This window comes from Herpailurus yagouaroundi, unplaced genomic scaffold (genome assembly GCF_014898765.1).
Source record: "Herpailurus yagouaroundi ecotype Mexico unplaced genomic scaffold, PumYag 28, whole genome shotgun sequence".
NCBI classification, from domain to species: Eukaryota; Metazoa; Chordata; class Mammalia; order Carnivora; family Felidae; genus Herpailurus; species Herpailurus yagouaroundi.
The window spans coordinates 45,828,456-45,838,945 of NW_024412376.1; the positions used below are offsets into that span (position 1 = coordinate 45,828,456).

General features: G+C 36.3%; 1 long non-coding RNA gene across 1 annotated transcript; it reads left to right on the forward strand.

The window, feature by feature from the left end:
• Positions 1–3,513: 3,513 nt before the first annotated feature.
• Positions 3,514–9,253, forward strand: LOC121029230 (uncharacterized). Its single transcript, XR_005789650.1, has 3 exons — positions 3,514–3,626; positions 7,518–7,612; positions 9,220–9,253. It is a non-coding gene; the product is annotated as an uncharacterized LOC121029230 (long non-coding RNA).
• The last annotated feature ends 1,237 nt before the right edge of the window (positions 9,254–10,490 follow it).

A 10,490-nucleotide genomic window follows, 5' to 3' on the forward strand; every position in this document is an offset into this window, starting at 1 on the left:
AGAAGTAGACTGCAATCTTGTGTGGGTTACTGCATTTTGCAAGTCTTTTGTTCCAGCTTATTAACCTGCTCCATAACTAGTACACCTTATTTTCAAGTTTTTTTATTTTAAATTGTTGATATAGTCCTCTATACTTCTAGTTTCTCATTTTTTTATTTTTAATTCTCCAAAGAAAAATTTTTAATTTTTCAATTAGATATATATATGAGTAGCATATGCCTTAGCCATTTCATTGTGTTATCTTTTCTGGGTGTAAAATAATTGCCGCATCTTTCTCTCCCCAATTTCTGAATAAAATTCTGGTGTTCTGGAGGCAGTGAGAGAGGCCTAACTTTTTTTTATTCCTTAAAAATAATCTATTTCTACTTGAAGTTTTATAAAATCTTACTTTGGAATTTATTTTTGTTTAGTTTACATTTAATTTATCCTGTTTTATGTTAATCTTGCCTAAGATTTAGTAAGTCTTTTTGATCTGTCAAAATCTGTGCTTTTATTTTTTCTTTCTAATAAATTTTTTTATCAATTACTAATCACAATTACTAATTTTGCTTTTTTGAAGGTCTCCTTGATTTTTATTTTTCTCTGTTAATTCATTTTTCATCATGTGTCTTATCTTTTATTTCATTTGGTCCACGGTTTCTTACATGTAATTGAGATCATTAAAAAACAGACACAATATAAGCTTTTATTTCTTGAATAAATGTTAGAGGTAGACACCTCTATGTATTTTTAGGGAAATAGCTAAATTCTTTCTTATATGTCACAGAGGATTTTTTATTCCAAATGTTCCTTTTTCCCCATTTCTTTCTGATTTCTCAAACTTGAGTGAGGAATTATTTCTCTGGGCCTGCTATTTGTCAAGTAATGTGTTAGTTTTATTCCCTTTGAGTTTATATGTTATCCGCACCTTTATTGCTAGAATTCCCCTATCAGTTCTTAACCTGACAACCATTTTCATGAGCACACGTTTAGTACCTTTCTGGTGTATAGCAGATATTCCTTTAGGACGGCTTTATTAGGTAGAGTGAGAAATTTCTTCTCTCAGTTTTGGATTCTTGAAGTGTGAGGAAATAAATTAATTTTTGGAATTTTAAAAAAATATTTTGAACTTTGGATAATTTATTATGGATCATACATGACCAGTACAATATCTAGACTGTGTGCTTTACTCTGAACTAACTGACCTTAATTTACCACTTCAAAACAATCACCACTACCTATTATGTACCAAGTATTTAGCACTAGAAGTTGTTGCTTCCTGAATGGGTGTAGAAAGAGAGGTAAAGGTAAGCATAGTGGGAAAATCTGCAGTATTTAGTAGTTGACTGGTATATTATGACTTTTTCCAATTCATTTTTATAAACTGAATAGCTGTATCAAAGGTCTTATCAATGATTATTTTATAACCAATGGAAGCCATAACTGGGGGTAGATAATTCATCAATAATTGATTTTTTACATTTTTCTACTGTTCTTACAAACCTCATAACTTTTTCCTTTATCTTTTTATGAGAATATAAAACAATATGTGTCAGTTTCAGTTTTCAGTTAGTCAGCATTATTATGACCTAAATGTTCTAATACTTTACCTCAATTTTGTGTTAAGTCTTTTCATGCTTTGGGGAGAGTAGTTCTTATTTTTTGAACTAAACAAAAAATGAATTGATGTGAATTTCAAGCCCAAAACCATGCAGAACTGTCATTGGCATTCCCAAAGGTGCTTACTTGCCTGTGGGAAAGACTTGTTTTGCCTGAAAACCCTCTGAATGTGCATGAAAATTCATAGAAGTCAATTTGCAGCTCACTCTGTGTAGTGGTCTGTTAGACCTCCCCAGAAGTAAGTAATGTGTAGAAATGGTCACTTAGAGTGTCTTTAAGCAAATATTTCTACAAAGACAAAAATCCATTAGAAGCTTATGAAAAATATAAACATTTCTAGCAGTCTAATGGCAATGTGCATCCATTCTCTACCTTAAATTTAAAATGTTTCTCTCACAAAAGCTCTCAGGGTACAATCTCTTACAGGCTTTGCAGAAGATCCCCATTCCTAAGTGCTGAGCTAGTATATTCATCCTAGCTTTGAATGTTATGTATACTCTTCATCTAAATAGATTAACTCACTTATTATTTTTCAAATATGAATTACCTTCTGTATTTAGGCCCTGGACTATCGCATTGTGGAACTGGCTTTTATTCTAGAAGGAAGTAGCAGAAATTTACTCATTGATCTGGTTTTGTCTCTCTCTTCTTCATTGTGAATTTTCATATTCTCATAGGTCCTGGGGCTCCATGTAATTACCTGTCTTAATCTTTGGCAATTGCATTCTCTTGCTAATTCCTGTGTGTCTAGTGTTTTTTTTTTGTTTGTTTGTTTGTTTGTTTTGTGTTTATTTCTGTGTGTGTGTGCGTGTGAGAGAGAGAGAGAGAGAGAGAGAAAGCATGAATGAGGGAGAGGCAGAGAGAGAGGGAGACACAGAATCTGAAGCAGATTCCAGGCTCTGAGCTGTCAGCCCAAAGCCTCACGTAGGGCTTGAACAAACGAGCTGTGAGATCTTGACTTGAGCCGAAGTCCTAGGCCCAACCAACGAGCCACGCAGGCACCCTGACTGTCTAATTTTGATCTCTAGTTCCAGCTTGGTTATTAGTTTCCAGACTTCTGTTACCTGACCTCTAACTTTTGTCCAAGTCATACCTTTGGTTATCTGAATTTGGTTGCACTCTTAAGTCTTCAGTCTCAACTGCTGAAAGTTTTGAAATAACAAAACTATTGGCAAATTCATATTTAATGTATGTGTGAGTTTTGGTATGTATATGTGATTATACCACAATTTAACAAAATGTAGATATTACAAAGCTTCCTAAATTGCCTCCAAAAGTAACTACCATTTAAATTAAGAAAAAAAACCACGAGTACTTTTCTACCATGCCCTCCTCAATGTGGCTTTCAAAAACTTAATAAGTTCTTTAAAAACATCAGTATTGCAGAAATCAAAGATTATGCATTTCCAACTGCTTGCGTTGCCTCTAAGCCAAGACCACAGAGTTCTGTATCTCCTTTTTCAAGTTAGAGATTATTAAAATATATTCATCTTTGTTATATTATATCCACCACCGCCTGAGAAGTAATAAAACTACTGAATTATAAGTATCATTAGGTAGAGGAGAAAAGAGTAGGAAAGAAAAAAGGAATGGAGGTATTATATTTATTCTTGGGAAACTGATATATTAAAGAAATTACATTTTTAATGTAATTTTTACCTTGATAAGCCTATTTACCCTCTTTAAAATAAGGGGATTAACTGAGCTTAGTTTTCTAGAGTCTGACAGTGTTCTTCTTAGACAACTTATTAATAATTCCTATCCTTATAACATTTTTCACCCCTGTAAAAATATATGGGGGCAAGATGATTTTATATAATATGTTTCCTTTTTGGAATGTTGATAATACATTCTAGGGAACTGATGAGTCATAAAGGTACAGGTGTGTGACATTTAATAACAGTTTAACTTCATCATGTATAGTTAACACTCACTATAAATACATAAGGGAAAAAGCCATAGAAGAGAGCCTTAGCACAGGGAAGAGAAATACTGACTGGTGACTAATGATGAATCTGTTATAAAAGGTAACTATCACTGTGACTTTAATTTAAATACATTTCTCTCTATATGTCTCATACATATATCTCATACATCTCATGTATGAATAATTTTTAAACTGCTACATTTTGCTTGAAATAAAAATCAAAATATTTTTTCCTTTGTGTATATTTAAGCACTTCTAATTTTTTTTTAGAAATATTATTCTTTCTGGTCTCCTGTTTGGAACTCCTTGGTGTTGTATTTGATAAATTAGCTACTTTCTCTTGGATCAACTGTTAGCTATCTACATTATAAAGTTAGCATTTTATTTTAGAATATTTTTTATTTTGCTTTTGCTTAAATTGTCCTTTTATTTTTCAATATTCCAGTTTTTCTCAATTATTCTGAGTTTAAACATTTTAGTTGATTTATCATTGATTTCCCAACTTTATTACTGTCGTTCATTAATGTAATGCCAGAACTGCACTTTGTGGTTTATACACTTGTTAAATACAAATAAGATGGGTCATTGCTTGAGGTACAGCTTCCTACCTTAGAATATGAATGACATTTTCATAGTACATATAACCCCTGAATAGATATGGCAGTTCTTAACTAATAGAGGTAAAAGTTTTTCACGGTAGAAAGCTAGTGTGATAAAGTCACAAGGTACCTATCTCATGCGAGGGTGAAAAGGATGCTGTTTAATATTGACTTATAGAAAAGAAATGAAATACCTTCTAATCCTTTAAATTTTTGTGTCAGTAGGCATTGATGGGCATTAGAAGATATATTTATCATCTCATATATTTTCTCAACAATTAATAATAGGATAGTCTAAAGGCAAATCATTATAGGAGTGCCTGGGTAGCTCAGTCAGTTAAGTGCCCGACTCTTGATTTTGGCTCAGTTCATGATCTCATGGTTTGTAGGATTGAGCCCCATGTTGGGCTCTATGCTGACAGCACAGAACCTGCTTGAGATTCTCTCTCTCTGCCCCTCCCCTGCTCATGCTCTCTCTCTCTCTCTCTCTCTCTCTAAATAGATGAATAAACATTTAAAAAAAGAAAAAAAATCATTATAGCTCAAAACTACAGGGACAGGTAGCAAGAGAAACACAATGTTCAATTTGCAGAAAAACCTCCAAGTTTGTTTCTTTGTAAAATGTTTTACTGAGAAAAGTAAATCAATAAGGAGTAAGAAACATAACATGGGATAGAATACATATGATTACAATTCTAAAAATATTCTTCAACATACAACAAGATCAGGCAAAACCAAAAAGTTATAAATTTCCATTACTGTCTGTAATTTGTCTGAAAAAAATTAATTCAGATTTTAGTTCCAGAACTGAATTAAGGTATCTATACATGGTTGGAGTCTTAATATTCTTCTCTGAGGACAAATAAAGTCACAAAATAAACCCACCACTTGTTTGTAAACATACAGTCAAGCTGTCACCAAGTACTTTGGCTGCAATCTTCACCTTTCTTAAGCAGCTAAAACCCTTGAAATTTTAAATCCAAGTTAAGAAAAATGTCTTGGAATTCTTCCTACTGTGTGAGCTTTCTTGATTCTTTCCTATTTTCTTTGCCCAGTAACCCTACAGAGTTTATTACTGTGCCCTTGGGAGCATGGAGAGAGGAAGCCATTATATCAAAGTATAATCCTTGTTTTGTAATGGAGGCTGGTCCAGCAATCAATTCCTGTCTGAAAGATCACCACATTGACATACTAATGATTTTTTTTATTTTGTTCTCAACATTTAATTTTAATTTTAAAATTTAAATTAAATTAAATTAATTTTAATTTAAATTTAGTTTTAAATTTAATATATTTAATTCATCATCTCATTAGGGGCTGTGAGTACAATATGGCTGTTTGTGAGCATAAATTAAACTTTGGTTTAATCATAACATACTGTAATACATGGAGTAAGGGATTGGGCACACTAACTGGTTTCAGAAACAAGAAGAGGATGCATAGAACCTTTATTTCTATTAATTTAGGAAGTCTTTTTATTTTGGCAAAGTTTTGAACTGATTCATTAATTCGTGAAATTCAAAGTGAACTCTATTTAGTAGTGGAGAGTTATAGTGAGTTTAGTTTAACATTCTACTGGGAGCCTATATTTAGTCTTTGTTAAAATCCGTGTTTAAACAGAATTTCTACCAAGTTCCTATGACCCTATTCTCATAGAGTATTCAAGTTCTCAGAGTTTTCTAGCATGAAGACTTGGTAGGGTATTTTGCAAATGTTCACGACCCCTCAAAAGAAAACTATCCTGTGCCCTGACTCTGCTAATGGAGAGTCATAGGCAGCCTGTCCTTATACCAGCTTTTTTTCTACTCTTCCCTTTACTCCCACATGTGGTTTTCCACATGGATTTAGAAAGCTAAGATAGAACTTGGTGCTCATATCTTGATTATAATGTGAGTGAACCAATGAACATCTAGCCCAAGGGCAGTTAATCGGTGGGCTAGCAGGTGACTGGAAGGTGCTTCCTTGTGGAAAGTGGCCCATGCAAAGTATACTTGTGCCAGTTAGTTCTGGCTGTGGGTCATGTCAGTTATGCAGTTCAGAGACAGTTAGTAGAGGGAGGCAATGCTAAATGGCTATGACAACAGTGGAGCCACATGAAGCTCCATAGAGCTCATTGACAGAAGCCATGAGAAGTAAGCAAAGAGGGTGAGAGGTGGGTGGTAGCAGCAGAAGAAAGAAGTACTCAGGGGGTAGCTGTCACATTAGCTATGGGGCACTAGGGTGAGATCTAGATTCCTACTGCTTGGCTTCCCAGCAGCCTTATACTCTGAACTACATTATAGCTCCAGGGTCTAAGAGGTCAGCTCTACTTTAGTCCTGCTTTTCTTAAGGCCCAACTAAATTGTTTTTGGGTATCCCTGAGGCTGGCCATGGACACCGTTCTTTTTTCTTGTTACTGATATGGCCTGCTTCACCCCCATGGGGTAGAAGGGAATCATATTTATTTTATCTTTCAAATTAATTCATGTGTCCAAATAATTAGAAAATCCAGTGCCTTATATATGAGGGTTTTAGCTCTTTGATCAAATTGTAAATTACTTAAACTTCGGAAGCTTACTTAGTTCAAAGGGGTAGTTATATTTCAAAATTTGATGGAAAAAAGAGGTCTTTGTCCTCTGTGGACTTTGCTTCTGTCACTGCCACATGCTGCTTCTAAAAATGGAAGGTTTTGCAATTTCCTCTGCTATTCAATATACTGTTTCAATGACACCATTGCAGGTATACTAGTAGGTTTGCAGTATAGAAAGATGTTATAGAGGTCTCTCCCCATATTGGTAAATCTATCTGTGGTCACATTAGTATTGTGACCAATACTAGTATTTTTTAACTATGAGGGGTAGGATGCCAAGAAGCTACAGATAGGGAAGATAATCTCACTCCCTTAGTGTGATGCTTCACGAGTGCTCTAGATTTGGGCTACAAAGTTCAACTCTTTGATTCACTCACATTAATTATAATGGGCACCACCAAAACATGGGCACCTATCAGGGAGCTACTTCAGCAAGAGAGTTGAGCCACAGCCATATGCTCTAATGCTATTGGCCCTTCCACTATGAACTTTTGGTACTGGCTCTGAGCCAGCTCACCAGTCCAGATGCCATTTTCCTCATGGTAAAGTCCCCCTTGAGACTGTAGTATATCATTCTTATTAATGGGGTTATATTGATCAATAGGAAAATTTTTAATAACAATCTCAAGAGATGAGGTCAAGATCTCAATGTATGTGTCCACAGGGGCTTTCTTAATCTTTAGTCCCTAGTCAGTTTTGCCCACACTTCCTTAATAGAGACTAGCTCTCCACAATGGGCATTAGTAAGATTGACTTTCATCTGGTCACATAGATGTAATGCCACACCCTTCCCCTAATGCTTGGGTAACTACTTCCCTTGCAGCTACATTACTATGAAGTCCACTCAGTAAAGAAGTTATGCTCCAGGACAGAATAAACTCCACAAATAAAGGAAGAGAAGAGGCCTCATCAAAGAAGGTAGCAAGTACAGAGACATGGTTTAAGGAAAAAATGGTGGGGCGCCTGGGTGGCGCAGTCGGTTAAGCGTCCGACTTCAGCCAGGTCACGATCTCGCGGTCTGTGAGTTCGAGCCCCGCGTCGGGCTCTGGGCTGATGGCTCAGAGCCTGGAGCCTGTTTCCGATTCTGTGTCTCCCTCTCTCTCTGCCCCTCCCCCGTTCATGCTATGTGTCTCTCTGTCCCAAAAATAAATAAACGTTGAAAAAAAAAAATTAAAAAAAAAAAAAGGAAAAAATGGATCACAGGTGCTGCAGAGGGGAGGGAGCCATGGTCATGGAGAAAGCAAGTGAGAGAGAAGAGCACAAAGGGGAATGCACAAAGAAAACGTTTTCCCAAAGCCATTGTCTTGGAAATTGAGAGGGATTGAATTTCATGAGTTCTTGCAACCAGTGGGGCTTAAAGCCTAGAGTTTTAAACGTCAGCAGGCTTGGTTGAGATATACCCAGGAGGGCACTGGGTTGCTCCTGGAGAGAAATCAGGGAAACAATGCAGGGGGCAGACATCATGGAAACAGCCATCTAAAGAACTCCTGTGGCACACAGTGGGGGAGATTATTCACTCTTTTCAGAGTACATTCCTGGGAGGTAGTGTTCATGGAGATGCCTCTCTGGGAAGAAAGGAGCTGATTGGCACCATTTTCCTCCCCTGCCCCTCACCATAAACACACAGCCACCTGTGGGAAGCAGTGCAGTGCTGACACTGGATGCCTAACTTGTGTACACCAAGCCCTTCCCACTATGCTCTGGTGGGACTGCTCTTTCCAGTCACAATTGCCTCTGTCCCAGCACAGCAGGCCCCTCCCCCAGAAGACCAGCACAAATCCCTTATACACCATGTTTCCTGACCAGAGAGTTTTACAGGAGCTCAGTTCTGGTGGAGTTGGTATCAGGTCTCATTTCATAAGCAGACCAGAATGCACCTAGTTAAAACTCACCATATTCAGGCCAGGGACCAAATACTGACCACAGTAGGCAAGAAGAGCCTCTGCAGACAAGTGACCTGATTGATAGAGCAACCAAAACACAACAGCAGAGTGCATGCAGCACACACTGGAAACCTCCTGAAGGGCTGGGCCCTGGGAACTACTTTAAGGCTATTACTTTCAGGAGTGGAAGACATAATCAGATTTTCTAACACAGAGAAGAAAGGAGAGACTTAAACAAAATACCAAAGTGGATGAATTTATCCCAAATGAAAAAACAAGATAAGGCCACAGCCAGAGATCTAAGTAAAACAGATATAAATAGCATGCCTGATTTAAAGCAATAATCATAAGGATGTGATGGCTTGAGAAAAGAGTGGAAAACAGCAGGGGAGATCCTCACTGCAGAGATAAAAGAGTTAAAAAAGAATCAATCAGAGATGAAGAATGCAATAAATGAGATTAGAAACAGGCTTGATGCAATGAACAACAGGCTGGCATAAGTAAAGAAACTACTTAGTGACATAGAAGATAAAGTAATGGAAAGTAATGAAACTGAAAAAAAGAGAAAAAGAATTATGCAACATGAGAGTAGACTTAGGGACCTCAGTGACTCCATCAAACATAATAATATTTGTATTACAGGAATCCCAGAAGAAAACAAGAGGGAAAAGGAAGCAGAAAATTTATTTTAAGGAATAATAGTAGAAAACTTCCCTAATCTGAGGAATGAAACAGACATCCAGATCCAGGAAGCACAGAGAACTCCCATCAAAAGCAACAAAAGCGGGCCAACACCAAGACATGTTGTATATAAATTTGCAAAATATAGTGATACAGAAAATAATCTTAAAAGCAGCATGACAAAAGTAGTCCTTCACTTACAAGGGAAAACTCATAAGACTAGGTAGAGATTTCTCAACAGGAATTTGGCAAGTCAGAAGGGAGTGGCATAATATATTCCAAGTGCTGAATAAGAAAAATCTGCAGACTTGGAGAGATAAAGACAAACAAAAACTAAAGGCATCCATGACTACTAAACCAGCCCTGCAAGAAATATTAAAAGAGATCTTTGAGTGGGAAAGAAAGTCCAAAAGTGAAAAAGATAAGGATGAGAGAAATCTTCAGGAACAATGACAAAACAAGTAGTCAAATGACACTAAATACATATATACCAATAATTACTTTGAATGGAAATGGATTAAACATTCCAAACAAAAGACATAGGGTGTCAGAATGGATTAAAAAACAAGACCCATCTATATGCTGCTTGCAAGAGACTCATTTTAGACCTAAAGACACCTGCTAATTGAAAGTGAGGGGATGGAGAGGGACGCCTGGGTGGCTCACTTGGTTGAGCATCTGACTCTTGATTTCAACTTAGGTTGTGAGCCCAGGGTCATGGGATCAAGCTCTGCACTGGGCTCCTTATTGAGCATGGAGCCTGCTTAAGATTCTCTATCTCCCTTGCTTGTGTTCTCTCTCTCTCTCTTAAATAATAATAACAATAACAATAATAATAAAAGAAACTGAGGGGATGGGGAAATATTTACCACTAAATGGATGTCAAAACAAAGCTGGAATAGCAATACTTATATTGGGAAAACTAGATTTTAAAACAAAGATGTAACAAGAGACAAAGAAGGGTACTATATTATAATAAAGGGGACAATACAATAAGAAGATCTAACAATTGTAAATATTTATGCCCCCAACTTGAAACACCCAAATATATAAATCAATTAATAATAAACATAAATGAACCAATTGAAAATAATACAATAATAGTAGGGACTTTAACACTACACTTACATTGACGGAAAGATAATCTGAACAGAAAATCAACAAAGAAACAATGGTTTTGAATGACTTTTGAATGACACTTTTGAATGACAGAGAGACTTAACAGATATATT